The sequence below is a fragment of the Cupressus sempervirens genome, chromosome 3, assembly GCF_028749045.1.
Source record: "Cupressus sempervirens isolate cs-2001-9-10 chromosome 3, ASM2874904v1, whole genome shotgun sequence".
NCBI classification, from domain to species: Eukaryota; Viridiplantae; Streptophyta; class Pinopsida; order Cupressales; family Cupressaceae; genus Cupressus; species Cupressus sempervirens.
In genome coordinates, this window is record NC_143120.1 from 1,055,999,399 (window position 1) to 1,056,016,625 (window position 17,227).

A 17,227-nucleotide genomic window follows, 5' to 3' on the forward strand; every position below is an offset into this window, starting at 1 on the left:
AATTCAACACCAGATAAAAGGAGCGAAGGCATAAACGAGCGACTCAAAGACCAAGAGGTATTTGTCTACAAAACAAAATGCCCTAGCAGAGCAAAACAAACGACTTTGTTGAAACAAAACCAACACAATAGGTATACAAATCTCCCCCCTCCCCTAGATATCTAAGCCAAATAATATACCTCTTGGTCACCCCCTAGCATAGACATAGGCTCTAATAAATAAGCAAGAAGCTGATGAATATATACAAAAAAATATGGAATCAATATACAAGGGAACCAAAGCAAGGTCAAGATCAGTCTATATTCCACCCCACCGAAAGATGAATAACATATCAAACAAGCTGCATGAGGGAATAAACCCTAAACTAAGCAACCTTGTAGAGAAGGAGTATACATATACCATAATCATTAGTAATATACACATCAAAGCTAAATGGAAGGGATGCATAGAAAAAGGCATTTATGTTTATTGGAATGACCCAAATAAATATAGAGCCAATCTGGAAAGGTATTTAGCACAAATCTCCCAAGCAAAGGTATGTAACATAACATCCCATGCTAGGCATTATTGGTTTTTGCAATGTCTAGATATAGAATCTAGAAATGAAATTTTAGAATTATCAAATTGTTATTACAAAGGATATCACATAGATTTGATAGAATGGAAACCAAATTTCAATGAAAATGATAGTAAACATAAATAGGAAACCAAATGGATGTAATGTGTAAACATACCACTAGAACTAAATGAAAACCACATATTAAAAAGAATAGGTCAATCTCTGGGAACATTAATAGGGTTTGAATCAAACAAACATAAATCACATATAATTAGATTTTTAATTAAAACCAATCAAAATGACTCCATAAATAAGAAAATCATAACAAATAGATCAATAAACTTAACATTCACTAAATACACAGGAGAAATCAATAAGATAATAGGATCTGACTTCAGAAAAATAACAATTAAAAACAACATTAAGAAATTACCAAGGGCAGGTAGGAAAGAGGATGGGAGACTTGAGGAAAATAGGGTAATAAGATCACTGGAGAAGGTTAGAGTTAAAGATGCAGGAAAAGAAAAAAGAGAGTAAGAAACCCAAACAAAGGATTTAGAAAGGATAAAAGAGGTAGAAGATGGATTGATGAGAAATATAGACCACCAACATTCACTTGAGAAATATAGGAAATGTCGAGATTGTAAAATAGAGCTGGATTCAATAGGTGAGATTGAGAGCAATATCAAAAAAATAAAGAAGCTTACTCATGACATCCTGTTATTACAAAATGATGTGGAATATCAGTGTATCATAGCAGAAGCAAATCATACAAAACATAAAGGAAAAGGAATTTTAGAGATCGAGGATGAGGAGACACCAAACAATAGCAATATACATTTTAAACAAGTAGAGGAAGAGATCAGCAATAACTAGTCAGGAAAAGAGAACCACTGAGAAGTAGAACGAAAAAAAGAAAATACTCAAGAACAAGATCAAACAATGAAGAAGAAAGAGAAAAGTATATGCATCCCACTAGTAGACTCAATACAATGGAGTAACATAACTATCAGGAAAAAAGCACAAAAAAAAAAAAAAAGAGCTACAAATTTTGGCAGACACCAAGTAACAAAAAGGACATGTTCAATCGGGGTGAAGAGGAATCTAGGAAGGAGTCAGATATAGGAAAAGAGGCATTAGGAACTGAACAAATAAGAAAGCAAACAAGTATGCAAGAAGAAGAATAGGAAAATCAAGTAGAGGAAGTATGGGAAGAATTTGGACCCTTGGTGGAAAGCTCTACTAGGAAGAATGAAATAAAAGAAAAAAGTTAGGAGGAAATCAGGAAAATTCCAAAAATAGAAGAGGACCTAATGAATAATCTACTTATCAAAGAAATCTTAGCAAAGGACCAACAACCATTAGAAGTATCTGAGATAGCAGTAAGAGTAATCAACCAAACAAAGTTGGAAAACTTGGGCTTAGCAATGAATTAGGAAGCCATAAAGACACCTATCTATGGAAAGAAAAAATAGAAAAGAGAACGAAAATCATTAAAAGAACTAAGGTAAGTTGCAAGTCAGGTAAAGGAACAAACTAAAATAATGGGAATTCTACAAGGAGGGAAGGGGAAGAACCTTCCCAAGGAACAATGAAAATCACTACATGGAATGCTTAGGGCCTAAATGCCCCTAGCAAGAAATGCTTACTAAAGCATAATCTAACAATTTTTAATACAAATATTCTATTAATCCAAGAAACAAAAGTAAGTAAAGAAGAAAGCATCAGATTAGGGCAGAAACTAGGAATACAGAAATAAGAATTTAAACCATCACAGGGAGCCTCAGGGGGACTGGGCATTATTTGGAACAACTAAAAAGTTAATGTGGAAGACACCATTTCTTACTCAAATTGGATAGTAAGCAAAGTTTCTAGCAATAAGATAAACCTACAATTAATAGTAATTAATGTCTATGGACCTATAAAAATAGTAGAAAAATTAACAGTCTGGAGTGAGATAAAAACCTACCTCAGTACATTACAAAAAGAGAACATCATTATTGGAGGCAACTTTAATGCAATTTTAAAGAGAGACGGAAAATATGGTGGAATTAGAATAGTGTCTAGAGCTACAAAAGATTTCAAAGAATGGACAAAAAAGAATTCTCTCATTGACATTCCAACATCTAATGGAGTGTATACTTAGAATAATAAGAGAAAAGACTTTAGCTACATTGCAGAAAGATTGGATAGAAATATTACCTATGGCAAGATCAAATCATTTTCTGGTAAAAATCAAAATCAAGGAACAAATTAAACCGAGTAGAAACCCATTGAAATGTGAAAAGATGTGGTTCATGGACAAAAAATTTATGAACAATATAAAAAACTAGTGGCAAGAAGAACAATTTCAAGGAACTAAAATGTTTCACTTTGTTTCCAAACTTAAGAACATAAAGGAAAAGATCCTAAAATGGAATAATACACAATTCAAAAATATTTTCAAAGAAAAAATATAGATATAGAAGAGAAACTAGAAAAATTAAATAAAGAAGTTATTAAAAATGGAATGAATAATGAAACTTACCAACTTGAAAAAAAAAATCTAATAAAATAAGAAGAAATATTGGCCAAAGAAGAAGTATGTTGGAAGCAAAAATCTAGAGAAAAATGGCTGGTAGAAGGGGACCATAACATTAAATACTTTCATAACAACACCTTACACCATAAGAACTGTAATAAAATATCAAAAATAAAATATAAGCAAGGAGAACCTGTTGATAATCTAGATAGCATAGCAAAAATCTTTGTAGAACACTTTAAAGATATTCTTAATAATTATCAAGCATCTAATAGAACTAAGCAAGAACAAATGTTGAAAACTATTCCCAAGCTCATCACACTTGATGAGAACAAAATCCTTAATAAATAATTTACACTACAAGAAATTAAAATGGCTCTCTTTGGTATAAATCCAGATAAATCTCCTGGACTTGACGGATTCCAATCATTCTTCTTTCAACAATGTTGGGAGATAATAGGAAAAGATTTATGGAAAGCACTGGAAGCAACTAGGAATGGAGGAAAACTTCTAGCAAAAATCAATCACACCTTTTTGACTCTCATACTCAAGAAAAACAAAAGCGATGAACCAAGAGACTTCATATTAATAGCTCTCTATAACACTATTTTCAAGGTATTCTCCAAAACCCTAGCTAATTGCCTTAAAAAAATTCTCACTAAGCTAATATTAGAAGAGCAAGCAGGCTTTGTACCTAGGAGATCTATCCTAGATGGCATCTCAATTATCCAAAAAAAATCCATTCAGCAATCAAAAATAACAAAGCATGCATGCTACTAAAATTAGATATTCAAAAAGCTTATGATAAAGTGGATTGGAGATTCTTATGTAAATCTCTTGAAGCTTTCGATTTTTCAAAACAATGGATAAATATCATCTTTCAATGTATTTCTACCCTAAAAATTTCAATCCTCGTCAACGGAACCCTAGAAGGATTATTCAGTACTTCAAGGGGGACCAGACAAGGTGACCCTATCTCCCCTTTTATTTTTATCAGTATGGATGAATCCTTTGGCAAAATAATCAAATTAGCACAGCTCCAAAACAAAATCCTAGGAGTAAAAGTAACCAAAAATGTGAAAAATACCATCCACCAACAATTTTCTAATGATACAATTCTTGTCAGAGTAAGCACTAAAAAAGAAATGGAGTATTTCAAAAATATCCTCAACAATTATACTGAAGCTTCGGGTCAAAAATCAATGCAGAAAAATTAGAAATCTTTATCTTAAATACGAAAGGGGAAAGAGAAGATTAATATGCAATAGAGATGGATTCAAAAAGGGTACATTCCCCTTCAAGTATCTAGGAATACATCTGAAAAAAGGAAACCTAAGAAACCAAGGCTGGAAACAAATGCTAGAAAGAATAGATAAACAAACTGAAGCTTGGAAATGAAAATGGCTAACCAAGGTAGGAAAAATGACAAAAATCAAAGCAGTGTTATCAGCCTTACCTACTTCTCAACTTTCCTGTTCGCAACTACCAAAGAATATGAATCAAAAAATTGAAAAGAAATTTAGAGACTTCTTTTGGAATCGTTTAGAAGACAAAAAGAAAGTAGCATTAATTAGATGGGAAAAAATATGTAGACCTAAAGAAGTAGGAGGTCTAGGAATCAAAAACCTAGAATGGCAAAATGAAGGCCTAGGAGCCAAATAAGTTTGGAGAGTGTATCAAGAAAGAGATAGTAAATGGGAAATATTTTTTTACAACAAATATTTAGAAACTGAGGAAAGCACCTCAATATTTAGAACCAATAACCCTCTCAAAGGATCGACAGCTTGGAACTTCCTCGTGAAGTGTTGCCCCCTCGTAACCAAATATGTAACTTGGGATGTCAAGAAAGGAGACAAAGCATTATTTTGGGAAGACTCCTGTAACGGATACCCTCCCCACGAAAAGTTAGGTCTGAATAATAACATCATTAGTTATTTAAAGAACATATGGGGATCCAAAGTCAAAGATTACATCATAGTAATCCAAACCCCTATGGAAATCTCCTGGGAATGGAAATCCTTAGCTGAATGTGGCCTAAACTAGATAGATCAAGAGTTCCTAGAAAATATTTTGAAAGATAGGATGATCAAAGTTGAAAATAGGGAGGATAGGCTAATTTGGGCAACATCCAAAGATTGAATTTATAAAGTCAAAGAAGGATATAAACAAATAACTAACTCACATAAATGGGAAGCATTAAACATTCCAATGAACCTATGTTGGGACCCAGCAGGGCTTCCCAAAGCTGGTATCTTTCTATGGGGAACCATCCAAGAAAGAATCCTCACAGCAGACAGAATTAGAAAAATAGGGCTAGAAGGACCATCAAGATGCATTATATGCAAAGAAGAATCGGAAACTATTGAGAACCTCCTTTATCAATGTAATTTTGCAAAGGAATGTTGGACTTGGCTCAAATCAAAGCTTAACTGGATATCCCCCTACCAGAAAAATGGCAAGACCATATAACTAGATGGCCAAAATTCATTAACAAGAAAGTATATGGAAAACTATGGAACATCACCCCAACATCTTAGCATGGGAAATATGGAAAGAAAGAAAAAGATGAATCTTTCAAGATAAAGAACTTAATACACTAACACTCTACAACAAAATTGAGGCAAATATAGTAGAAGTTATTAATGGTGACTTAAGAAAAGAGATGATAGAAGGAGGTTCATTCACTAATTGGGATGTTGAAGTCAAAAAATAATGGAATCTTCTAATAAATCCACCCCTAATATACAAGAAGAATAATAAATTGGCTAGGAAAGATTGTAAATGGGAACCACACCCGAAAGGTTGGAAGAAATTGAACTCTGACGAGGCCTTCGGAGGCAATCCTGGCAAAGTAGGAATAAGATGTATAGTTAGGGAAGAAATAGACAAATGGATTATGAAAAGAGCAAAGCCCTTGGGAGTTACATAAAATAACATGGTGGAACTGGAAGCAATAGAAGAAGGTCTAAAAATATGCATAAAGCTAAGAATTAAAAAAATTATTATCGAAGGAGATTCACAGATAGTCCTAAACACACTTAGAAAAGGAAAAACTCCAAATTGGATTATAAATTCTCAATTGGAAGCTACTTTAAAATTATTGGAAGGATTCAAAGAAGTAAAATTCTCCCATAATTTTAGAGAAGGTAATAATAAAGTAGATCAAATAGTAAACGCAGGCACAGATGGAGAACACATCTTAACTTTTAATATAGTTAGCTCATGTAGATCGCGAAGTATCCTTCTAATCAATCTTTGATACAGGTTTTATGATTTCCCAAATCAACACATATTTTAGCAATTGCCTCTATGATTACATAAATTTGGCTTTATGGAAATTAAATCATCAAAATGATACTTCAATGAGACTTAGAGGGGAAATCATCAGCTGATGATCATACGTATGGCATCATTATGAAAGTTCTAGATCCTTCACTCTAGGGGTATATTATGCCATTCTTATATCTGGCCTTCTCATTTCTACCCTCCCCTTCTAGCATTTAGCACAATATGGCCTCTGCATTATGGAAACTAACATCTGCCTATATCATGCCTTTGAAAGTAGAACGATGGCATTTTATGGCCCGATCAAGCCAAAAAGATGGAACCAGTTGTTTCGACCAATTGATGACATGACCAAAGTGATTGTTAGCAGGGTCCTGGGAGAAGGGGTATTCAACTATGAATACTCATGGAAAACAAATAGTGATATATTAGGGCTTTAGATAGGATGTTTAGCTAGGGCAGGAGTAGCTAAATGGGACATTATCAGATTAAGCCTCAATATATTTGACCCAAGTTGGCTAATAGGATTGGAGGAAGTTGTTTTCTGTTGGATTCAATTGGTTAATTATGTGTTGTCTTTGATGTTACACAAATGTCATATCATTATCAGTCAGTATATGTTGAGCTCACTTAGGTAGTGAAGATAGTTCTTAGTATCTACCAAACATTCTTGTGTTTGCCTAGTTTAGAAGGCAATGTTTATCGAGTTCACTCGGGCATCAAAGGAAAAGTTGCAGAAAGTGAGTGTTAACCAACCTCACTTGGGTAATGAAGGAAAGTTGGATGGAACTAGTGCTAATCGAGCTCACTCAGTTGCCAAAGGATTTTCATAAGCTTGTAGTGTTAACTGAGCTTCTATTTATTAACAAAGGAAATCATTTCTGAGTTAGTTTCTACCGAGCTAGGTCGGCTAACGAAAGATTTTCTTATCTTGTTGTATTAAGCTTAATTAATTTATCTATTGATTCCAACCAACTAAGGTGATGAATATTGATTATTGTAAGTTGTATTTGAGTTGACTTGACAAAGTAGAAGATATAAGTATAAGGTCAAGTTGTGATTTCAAAGTGTGAGTGTGTATGAAATGAAGATGTTATTGAGGATCTAATGATAGGCAAAGGAAGCAAATTTGAACGATAAGTAGAATATCCTTGTGAAGCAGCAAAGCCTTATTCAATAAAAAAGGATCAAATACAAGCCAAAACAAAGATATGAAATCAACAATTCAGTTGCATTCAAATTAGGTCATCTCATTGCTACTTTCTAACCATTGTAGTAGTGATCTAATTCTCCTTACAGAGTTGGCTTAACAGTTATTTGCAAATCCTCTAACAAGGTGGCAATTCCATTGAATTGTTCTTAAGACCTCTAACAAGGCCACTCCTAACTGGGTGATTAAATCCTCTAACAAGGTCACTCCTAACAGTCTGTTTTGTAACCTTTAACAGGGTTGGTTCCTAATAGGGCTCACTTCATAAGAGTGAAAATTAGTAACTAGTTGCTATTGGTGTTTTTTCCCAAATTGGGTTTCCACGCTAAATCTTGGTGTCAAATGTGTTCACACTAATTCTTTTTATATGTTTGCAACTAAGTTAAAGTAATGGTAATCACAGATAACATCTAAAGGTTTATATGATAATCATTTACCAAGCTAATCCAGTGTTTACCGATTATAGAATTATGTGTGTCTATCGAGCGTCAACAGTAATCAGTTATCTATTTGCATTTTATACTAACATCTAAGGGATCTAAGAAATATTTTTGTAGTAACTGATTCACCTCTCCCCTCTCAGTTACTCCTCTTATATTTCCAACAGTTTCCAATGTTGATGACAAGCTTAAAATCCCCTTGCTAGAGGCCTATATGGAATATCAATCAGGTAGCCCTGAACTCATTAGAAGCCTAAAATGCCCCAGTTTGGTGATTCAAGACAACATTCTCTTTTACCAAGAATGGCCAAAAATGGAGGCAAGTGTACAATTTTTATTGTGGTGGAGAGCAATCATTGAGGACCCGACAAGGGATTGGCTCCTGAACTACCTTTGAGCTTTTGATGCCTACATCCACCCAAAGGTGAATTTCACTGACTTGGACGTAATTGAATTCTACCTTCCTAACTATGACAAGTTAAGTAGTGTGAGAAACACTTACAAATTTCCTCGAAGTTCAAGGGCAAAAATCTTCAGGAATCCACTGAGATAATTATGGTCTTCGAGAAATGGAGCGAGTTAGACTAACTAAGCCAGTAGGTGTAATCGACGTCTCTGCTATGGTTCACTCTCCCCTCTTCTAAAAATATAGCTTTGAAGATGATAATACTATAGTTAATCTAAGTTTTTGAGAATTGGTTTGATGTTTGTTCTGTGTAAAAGTATAATGTAGTAATTTTAGATACGACATGGTTGCATCTTATCTCGGCAGCTCATATATTGTATAAAGTTTAAAAGAAGATGTCATGTTGTGTCATACTTAAGCAGCTAGGATAGCTTTTGGGTTTTCTGGACTGTAAGTTTGTTCTACAATACTTACGAATATATTAATATGAAAACCATATTTAGCATATGTTGTCTCAAACGTGTTTAGATCTAGCCTGGCTTTTGGCCAAAAAATCTTTACTAGGGCCAAATTTTATCATTTTTTGAATTTTAATATGTTTTAACTTTTATCTGAGTTTAAAGGTAATGATTTGAAACGAGCAAACAAGATTTTATGACACATAAAGATTTCAAGAATTAAAATAAGAGAATAGATAACATTAATTAAGTTATTAGTAGTACATCTTTATTAACACTCCTCTATCTATACAAAAAAGTACTTACATTCAATCTTAACTGCAAGTTTAATCAATCTAGTTTAAATTATTTAAACTCCCAAATAAAAGGAAACCTAGGAAAGCATGGATTTGCCTAGTTTTGGGCACTCATTTTTTCTATAACAACTACATATTAGATCAATCTAGTTCCTTTGTAATTTAACCCTACTTTGGTTGTAAAAATATGGTCTTTGATTATATTTTAATTCAGGATTAATGATTAACATTGTATGGTGGTTAGTTTATGGTGTTTCCTATGTACATAGGGATCCTAATCAAATTTTGGTGACATTTCTTGGAGTGTAGGAGAAATGTTAAGACTAAAATCTCTCAAGTATAAATGCAAGCAAAATTTATGATACTTATTTGATCACATTCTACAGAGGTATGCCCCTTTGATTCATGTATAATAAAGGACTACGGTCCAAGGCTAGACTGGAGGTTTTCTGATTCATGTTTAATAAAGGACTACGGTCCCAAGCTAGACTGGAGGTTTTCTTTCTCTATTCTTTCCTACCAGTGCCCGTCAGAATGGAGACTTTTGTTATTAATTTTTAGTATAATGTAAGGCTTCAGCCATATACCAATCAAAAAAAGAATTAAATATCATCTTATTTAATGTTTTTCCTTTTTAATAAATAATATTCAATAATTCAAATATCAATAATTAAACCAAAAATCATAATTGAGTATTCTACCAAGCAAATCACAAAGTCAAATTGCATGAGATTCATAAGGAGAAATCAACCAAATCAAAAATCAAACAACATACACACTAAAAGACTCACAAGTTTAAAAAGGGTAGGCAGTTAGATACGAGTCATCCTTGTAGGACAACTATTTAGGCTTTCACTAGGATTGGACCTAAACATTATCTCCCTAATCTTATCATTGAGTTATTGTGATAGGATATGTTCATCCTAAAAATTCAAGGAACTCAATGTTTGGTACCTACAACCTACATAAAAGATGAATGTGTGCACATGTGCATATATATATCTAAGCTAAACAAGCAATGATTGGGAGTGGTACATCGTGTAGATCCCAAATTAATAGGTGACTATGACTCTATCCCCTAACCACATCAAACATGTCAAATAGAAATATAAAACAAACATGCACACCGTACAGATGCAAGTATGGGATAAGTACCATAAATAAATCATGAATACAAATAACATCATATTTCACTATATTAAATCATCATCATGAAGATACAATAATCATCATTTAAAGACATATCATATGATATCATCAAGAAAACAATTATATTTACTAAGAGTAATTTACAAAAGTGATCATAATTATCAAATAGACATGTGAAAGTATCATTGTTGTAAGTAAACAAACAATACTATCTCATATAATTAATTACCTTGTATATCAAAGTATCATATTTTCAAATAGCAGTTAAGGGCTAACATGTCCACATAAGAGTATAATAGAAGTTTATCAACGGAGTCTTAAATGAGAGTAAATGAGGGGTATTATAGATAACATTTCAATTCTACATCCCTAGTTGATAAATTAAATGAGTTCAATGAAGTATTTGGATGCTACATAGGATGTCTGATCCTTGAGTATAAAACTCTAGCTTCCAGACTAAGCATTTTTGGTGTCATTGGCAGAGATGGTGTGAATCTAAACCTTTCTTAAGGATCACTTTTCTAATTCCATAGGATAGCAGTTCTAATTTCATTTACTTTGTATGCATAGAAGAAGAAACCATCTTGGGAGATTCCTTCCTCGGAATGATCCTTTTGAAATAGAAGAAATTGTATACCCTGAATAAGAAAAACCCCAAGTTGAGAACCAAAAGAAGATCAACCTATTGAAGAGCCACCATTGGAAAACCTATTTGTTGATGCCCTAGAATAATTAATTTCACCAATCCTCCAAGGGATCATTTCATTTGAATTACCTATTTTTTGGACCTAAGTATTAGGACAATCATCTAGCTCTTGTAATCTACCAACCAAGACAAGCAGTACCACCTCCACCACCAAGGATGGCTCAGACAACTTTTCCCTTTCCTATACCTAATCTACATGATAACAATAACTTGAAGAACATTGCTTCTTTAGGATTGCCAAAATTCTATGACCTTATTATTGAGGATCCTTAGACCTTCTTGTTTGAGTTTGATATTCTCTAACAAAGTTATGATTACACAACTATTTCCCACAAACTAAAGTTGTTTCCATCTACTCTAAAAGAGGTTGTTTTGAGATAGTTTATGGGGTTGGGAGCAAATGTTTTAGTTGACTAGAATGTAATGAAGGACTTGTTTCTTGAAAAATATAAGAAACATTAAAAAAGGTTCTGATATGAAAGGGCATGGCATTTTTAAGATGTCACAAAAAGAGGATGAGGCATTAGATGATTATGTCTCTAGGTTCATGTTCAATTTACAAAGGAACACTCAACATTAGTTGAATGAAGAATCATATAAGCACCTTTTTCTTAAAGTTGTTAATGATGAAAGTATTGAAGCATTGGACCTCGTGGAATGAGGTGATATCACTCAAAGAAGTTGGACACATATCAATACAACATGCCTTAACTACTCAAGGGAAATTATGTACCTGGTAGAATCAACGATTCTGGTGTATCTAAGGTGGAGCTTTCTAATCTATGATCAGATTTCAAGCAGGACATTATAAATAATGTTGCTACATAATTAGATACAATGCAAGAAAAAAGGAAGCATGATGAAGTTGAAGCAATGCTCACTAAATTTTGTCCATACTGCAAAAAAAGAAAAGAAACTACAAGTGCAAAATAGTGGCCATTTGGAAGCCATAAATGAGAATGGGGATGTTCTCTATTTTTCTCAACGAATGCCTTGGATCAAAGACAAGGTATGCCTGAAGACTATTTTCATGATTTTGGTTATAATAATAGTCAATGGTAAAACCAATATTTTCCCAATCTTGGACCTCAAGGTCCTAATTGGAATAATAATTGGTCTAGTCAACCTTGGTAGAATAACCAGTGGCAGAAACCCCCATCTAATCAATGGAAATAATATAGTCAATCACAAAAACCTTATCAAAATTGGAAAAATAACCAATGGAAGCAACCTCAACAATCTTGGTAGAAAACTAATCAACCACCTTAGTGGGGAACCAAACAACCTAACCAGCAAGCAATACTGCCACCACCTCAGCAATAGGCTATATTGCCTCCTCCTCCTATAGCTAATACAAGCCAACCAAAGCAAACCCATATTCCTATTCAACCTGATCCCAATCCTTATAGTAAGTAACATAATCAACAACCAACATATTCTATCACTCTTAATGACATTCACTTATAGTCAAGAACTTCTCTTCCTGGACCAACACACCTATCATTACTGAAGCACCTATTGATAATCATCTTGTTGAAAATGAGGATGTGTCTGTTCCATCATCTACTCTTGCGGAAACTACCCCTACAAGAAAGACTTCACCTTTTCCTCAAGGGCGTGTTGATTCTTCTATTTCTATTAAGAATTTAGATGAAGTAGACCTGCTTAATCAATTGAGACAAATGATTGCTACAATTCCATTAATGGATGTTATTAAAGGGGTTCCTACATATACAAAGGTAATAAAAGAATCTTGCATTAAATGACCTAGCAGGAAGAAAAATGATCCAAAAATAGTGCATGTTATGAAACAATTGTTAGATTTAGTGTTGGAGAAGTTGTCAATCCCTAAGTACTCAGATCCTAGAAGTTCAGTAGTTACTATCTTTATTAATGGAGGTCAAGTGCATAATTCATTAGTTGACTTAGGAGCATCCATTAATCTTATGTCAAGGGAAATTTTGTCTCACCTTTGTATCACTAGCCTTAGAGAAGCACCCACAATCCTTCAGCTTGTTGCTAGCTCTACTATAAAACCAGATGGAATGATTGAAAATGTAGTGGTTACATTTGATTCTTGGGGATACCTAGTGGAATTTTTCATTTTATCCCCTAAGGCTACCTTAGGTGGTTGTCCTATTATCGTAAGAAAACCTTGGCTTGCCACTATTGATGGTTTTATAGCATGTCAGTCTGGAAAGATGACAATTTCCAATGGAATGAACACAAAGAAATTGAATTTGTATTCCCCTACTCAACCACTTTGTAAGATGACAAAATTGTATGGCCTAGCTTAGTAGACAATGAAATAAAAGCTAACTTAGTTAGTCAAATCATGGTAATTGATAGGAATCCATTTATGGTATCATGGGAAGAGGATGATATCATTACAACTATTTTGGCCAACAAGCATGGGGTTGACTCTTCCCCCATGTCAAGATACACATTTCTACTTGCAAATAATTCTTTTTCCTCCAAATGTACCTCGTTATTTTGAGACATCTTAGTATCTTCACACACTGCTACCTCGTGAGATTCACTCGCCTACTTTTTCTAAAGTGGCCATGTTAGATAAAATCTTCAAACTTGAAGTTAGTCAAAGAAAATAATTAAATACTAGCAAAATCCTTTCTCTATTTCATAAACAATGCCTTCTCAAGTTGCTACAGGAAAACCAACAAGCATTTGCATGGGACTACACTGACATGAAAGGTCTTGATCCTAAGATTTGTACTCATAGAATTTATAATAGCACTGAGTACAAACCTATTAGGCAACCTTAGAGAAGGATTAACCCAATATTAAGAGATATAGTGAAAATTTAACTACAAAAGTTATTAAAAATTGGGGTTCAACTATCCAATTTATGGTAGTCAGTGGGTCTCTCCTTTGGTCATAGTGCCTAAAAAGGAGGTAAATGGAGGGTTTGTGCAGGCTATAGGAAGCTAAACTTATCAACTAAGAAGGATCATTTTTCCTTACCTTTCATTGATCAATTCCTTGATACCTTAGCTAGTAAGAAATACTTCTCCTTTTTAGATGGTTTTAGTGGTTATAACAAGATAAATAACACTCAAGGATCAAGATAAACTACCTTCACCTTCCCTTGAGGAACCTTTGCTTATTCAGTTCTACCTTTTGGCCTATGCAATTCACATGATACCTTTCAAAGAGATGTGATCAGAATATTTTCTAATATATATGTTGATTGCATGGAAATCTATATGGATGAATTTACTGTAGATGGTTCCACTTCTGAGGAAGCACAAGCTAACTTGGAAAAAGTTCTCTAATTATGTGAAGATTATAATCTCTCTTTTAATATTGAAAAGTGTTAAATGATAATGGAACGAGTCATTTTGGGGCATTATATTTTCTCTTTGGGGATTCAAGTTAATCCAGCTAAGATTGAAGTAATTAGCACGTTGCTAACTCCTGAAAAAGTAGAAAGATGTTAGAAGCTTCCTTGGACATGCTCGTTACTATAAGAGGTTCATAAAGAGACTCCAGTCAACTTGTAGCTCCATTATATAATCTCTTTAATAAGGATGTTGATTTTCCATTGGACTTAAGAATGTGAAGTCATTCCAATAGTTAAAGGAAGTGTTGACTTTAAAACCTTTTTTTACGTGAACCTAATTAGAGCCTCCCATTCCACATGCATACAAATGTATTTGGTTACATTGTAGAAGTTGTCTTGGGTGAAAAATGTAACCTACTATATCAGTAAGAACTTGCAAGGGGAAAATTCAACTATATTGTCACTAAAAAGTAGCTTCTTGAAGTTATCCATGTACTCAACAAATTCAAACACTACATCATTGGTTATTAAATATTTGTGCACAGAGATCACTTTGTTATCAAGTATTTGATAAATAAACCTAATATTTCTAGACACCAGGCTCATTGTGTTCGAAATACAATAGGGAAACTAAAATCTGAGAGGGGGGTGAACCAGTCCTTCAAAACTTTAACCACAAATTCATTCACCACACATCCATCTCATAATTTTCATGTAAAATGAAATAGCTAGCTAAACATATTCATCCATGGCATGAAAGCAAATAACATTCAACACATGTATGACACAAGATATTTACCCAGAAACCCTCCAATGAGAAGGTAAAACTAGGGTGGGGATGACACCCACAAATCTCCACTACTACAGTAATAAAGTGTATCTAATGAAGGTTACAATGGTTGATCATAAACTATGATCTACCCTATGAAATGTATGTCCTATTAAAGGCTTACAAGATTATTAGATCTTACCTTGTTAAAGGATTTCAATACCCTGTTAGAAGTGTGTCTGATTAAAAGACTTTAACTTACAATGAAGTAAGCACCCTCTTAAAGGATTTACAATAGTGTGTTAGGACTACTCTGTTAAGAGCTTTAATTGATTCACCTACTAGAATGTCTCAACAATGATCCTTCGATTAGCACTCTACTACTAGATAACATATTACCTCTTCCGTGATGTGTACTTGATCCTCTATGATCAAATGTATCACTTACATCCTCTAACTCCTTTCCTCTGTTATCCTCTAACTAATTCTACAATTTATCTCAATTCACAACTCTGTAGTCACCATGAATACTCTATTTGTGCATGTAAACTTCTCTCTTCTCACATTCCACTCTCACATCTTTTAGGGTTTTTCCTCCTTAAGAAGACTTGGGTTACTTAGAGTTGGGTATGAATCAACGATTGTGATTCACCAATTTATCCTCTTAAAACATCCCTTTAATTGATCGATTGCTTGTACTGCATAGGGATCTGCAATATAGAATTTTCCTTATCATCTTAGAATCACAAAAAAAACCTTAAGTCAACTCAAAAATGGTTTAAATAGAATTTTGTGTCATTACAAACAACTATGTCCAAAACTATTTACTCAACACTTGAAGTGTTCGATGCTTAGCATCCATTGTATCTTCAATGGTGTAACTTGGCCTTTGAATGACTTGGCATCCATTGATCACTTGAAATCTGAATGACTCGGCACTTACTGTTTGCTTGACACTTGAGTAACTCGACACATATTGTATATTTGACAACTTATGCTTGGCATACACCACTTGTTCCACATGAACTAAGCAAATGACTTAAGCATATTATGACTCATATACCAAAAGCAATATGAGATTAACAATCTCCCCCTTTGACATGAGTGGCAAAAAAACTTGGTCATGCATGAATAACTTTGTCTCTTGAGCATAATTAGGTAATATCCATATAGTACTTGGCTTTCATACAAAATTTCAAATTTTCAAAATTATGCAAAACACATATGACTTAATAGTCATACCTCAAAAATTCTACAGCTCCCCCTAAGTTGATTGTTCAGTTCTGATTTGGAAACTAAATAATCCTGCTGATTAGATCACTCTATTTCTAGTTTTGTACTATAGACTATGTTGTTTCTATTTGGTCTCCCCCAAATTTTATCTCTCCTTTCATGCATTCTCCCCCTTTCTTCCTTCTTCCCCCCTTCATTCATTCTCCCCCTTTTGACACTTATGTCATGGGTTGTACACAAATTGTGTGATTGTCTAAGAAAGATATATGGACATCCATTATTATCTCCAGTGAAGCATCCTAGTTGTCACATGCTACCTCCAGAGATTTTATTTGTATGTCTAACTTAGCAACAAGGGTGACTAAGCCTTCATGTGTAGAAAGATGGGGATCTTTCTTGAACAATATCTTTGCATAGGCTAGTTCCTTGTGTAACACCTCTATATGAGGGGTTAACATGGACAAGATGCTAATCAACGTAGCCCTAATATTTTCATCTTGAGCTTGCAATGTTGCTAATTGACCTTGTGTTGATAATAAATTCCTAAAATGAGATTGACCTTGACCAGGAGATTGTTGGAGAATGTTTTCTATTTTCTTCAAATCTCCCTCCAGATGGTCAATATGTCTCTGCACTTCTTGTGTGAACAGGGGAACATCACAGAACTTGGTGTAAGGAGAGAACATGTTCTCCATCACCTTCTTTACAACCTTAATCTTGGTTGTTAACTCAACTTGGTGTAGTGCAATGGCACTAGATATTTTTTCGTCCACCTTTGTTTAAAATTTCTTCTTAGACCATTCCAGTAATTTGACATTGGAATTTAGATATTCATCATTAATTTTCTCCACAATATTTTCCAATTGCTCAATGATTGGCTTGGCTTCATTCGGT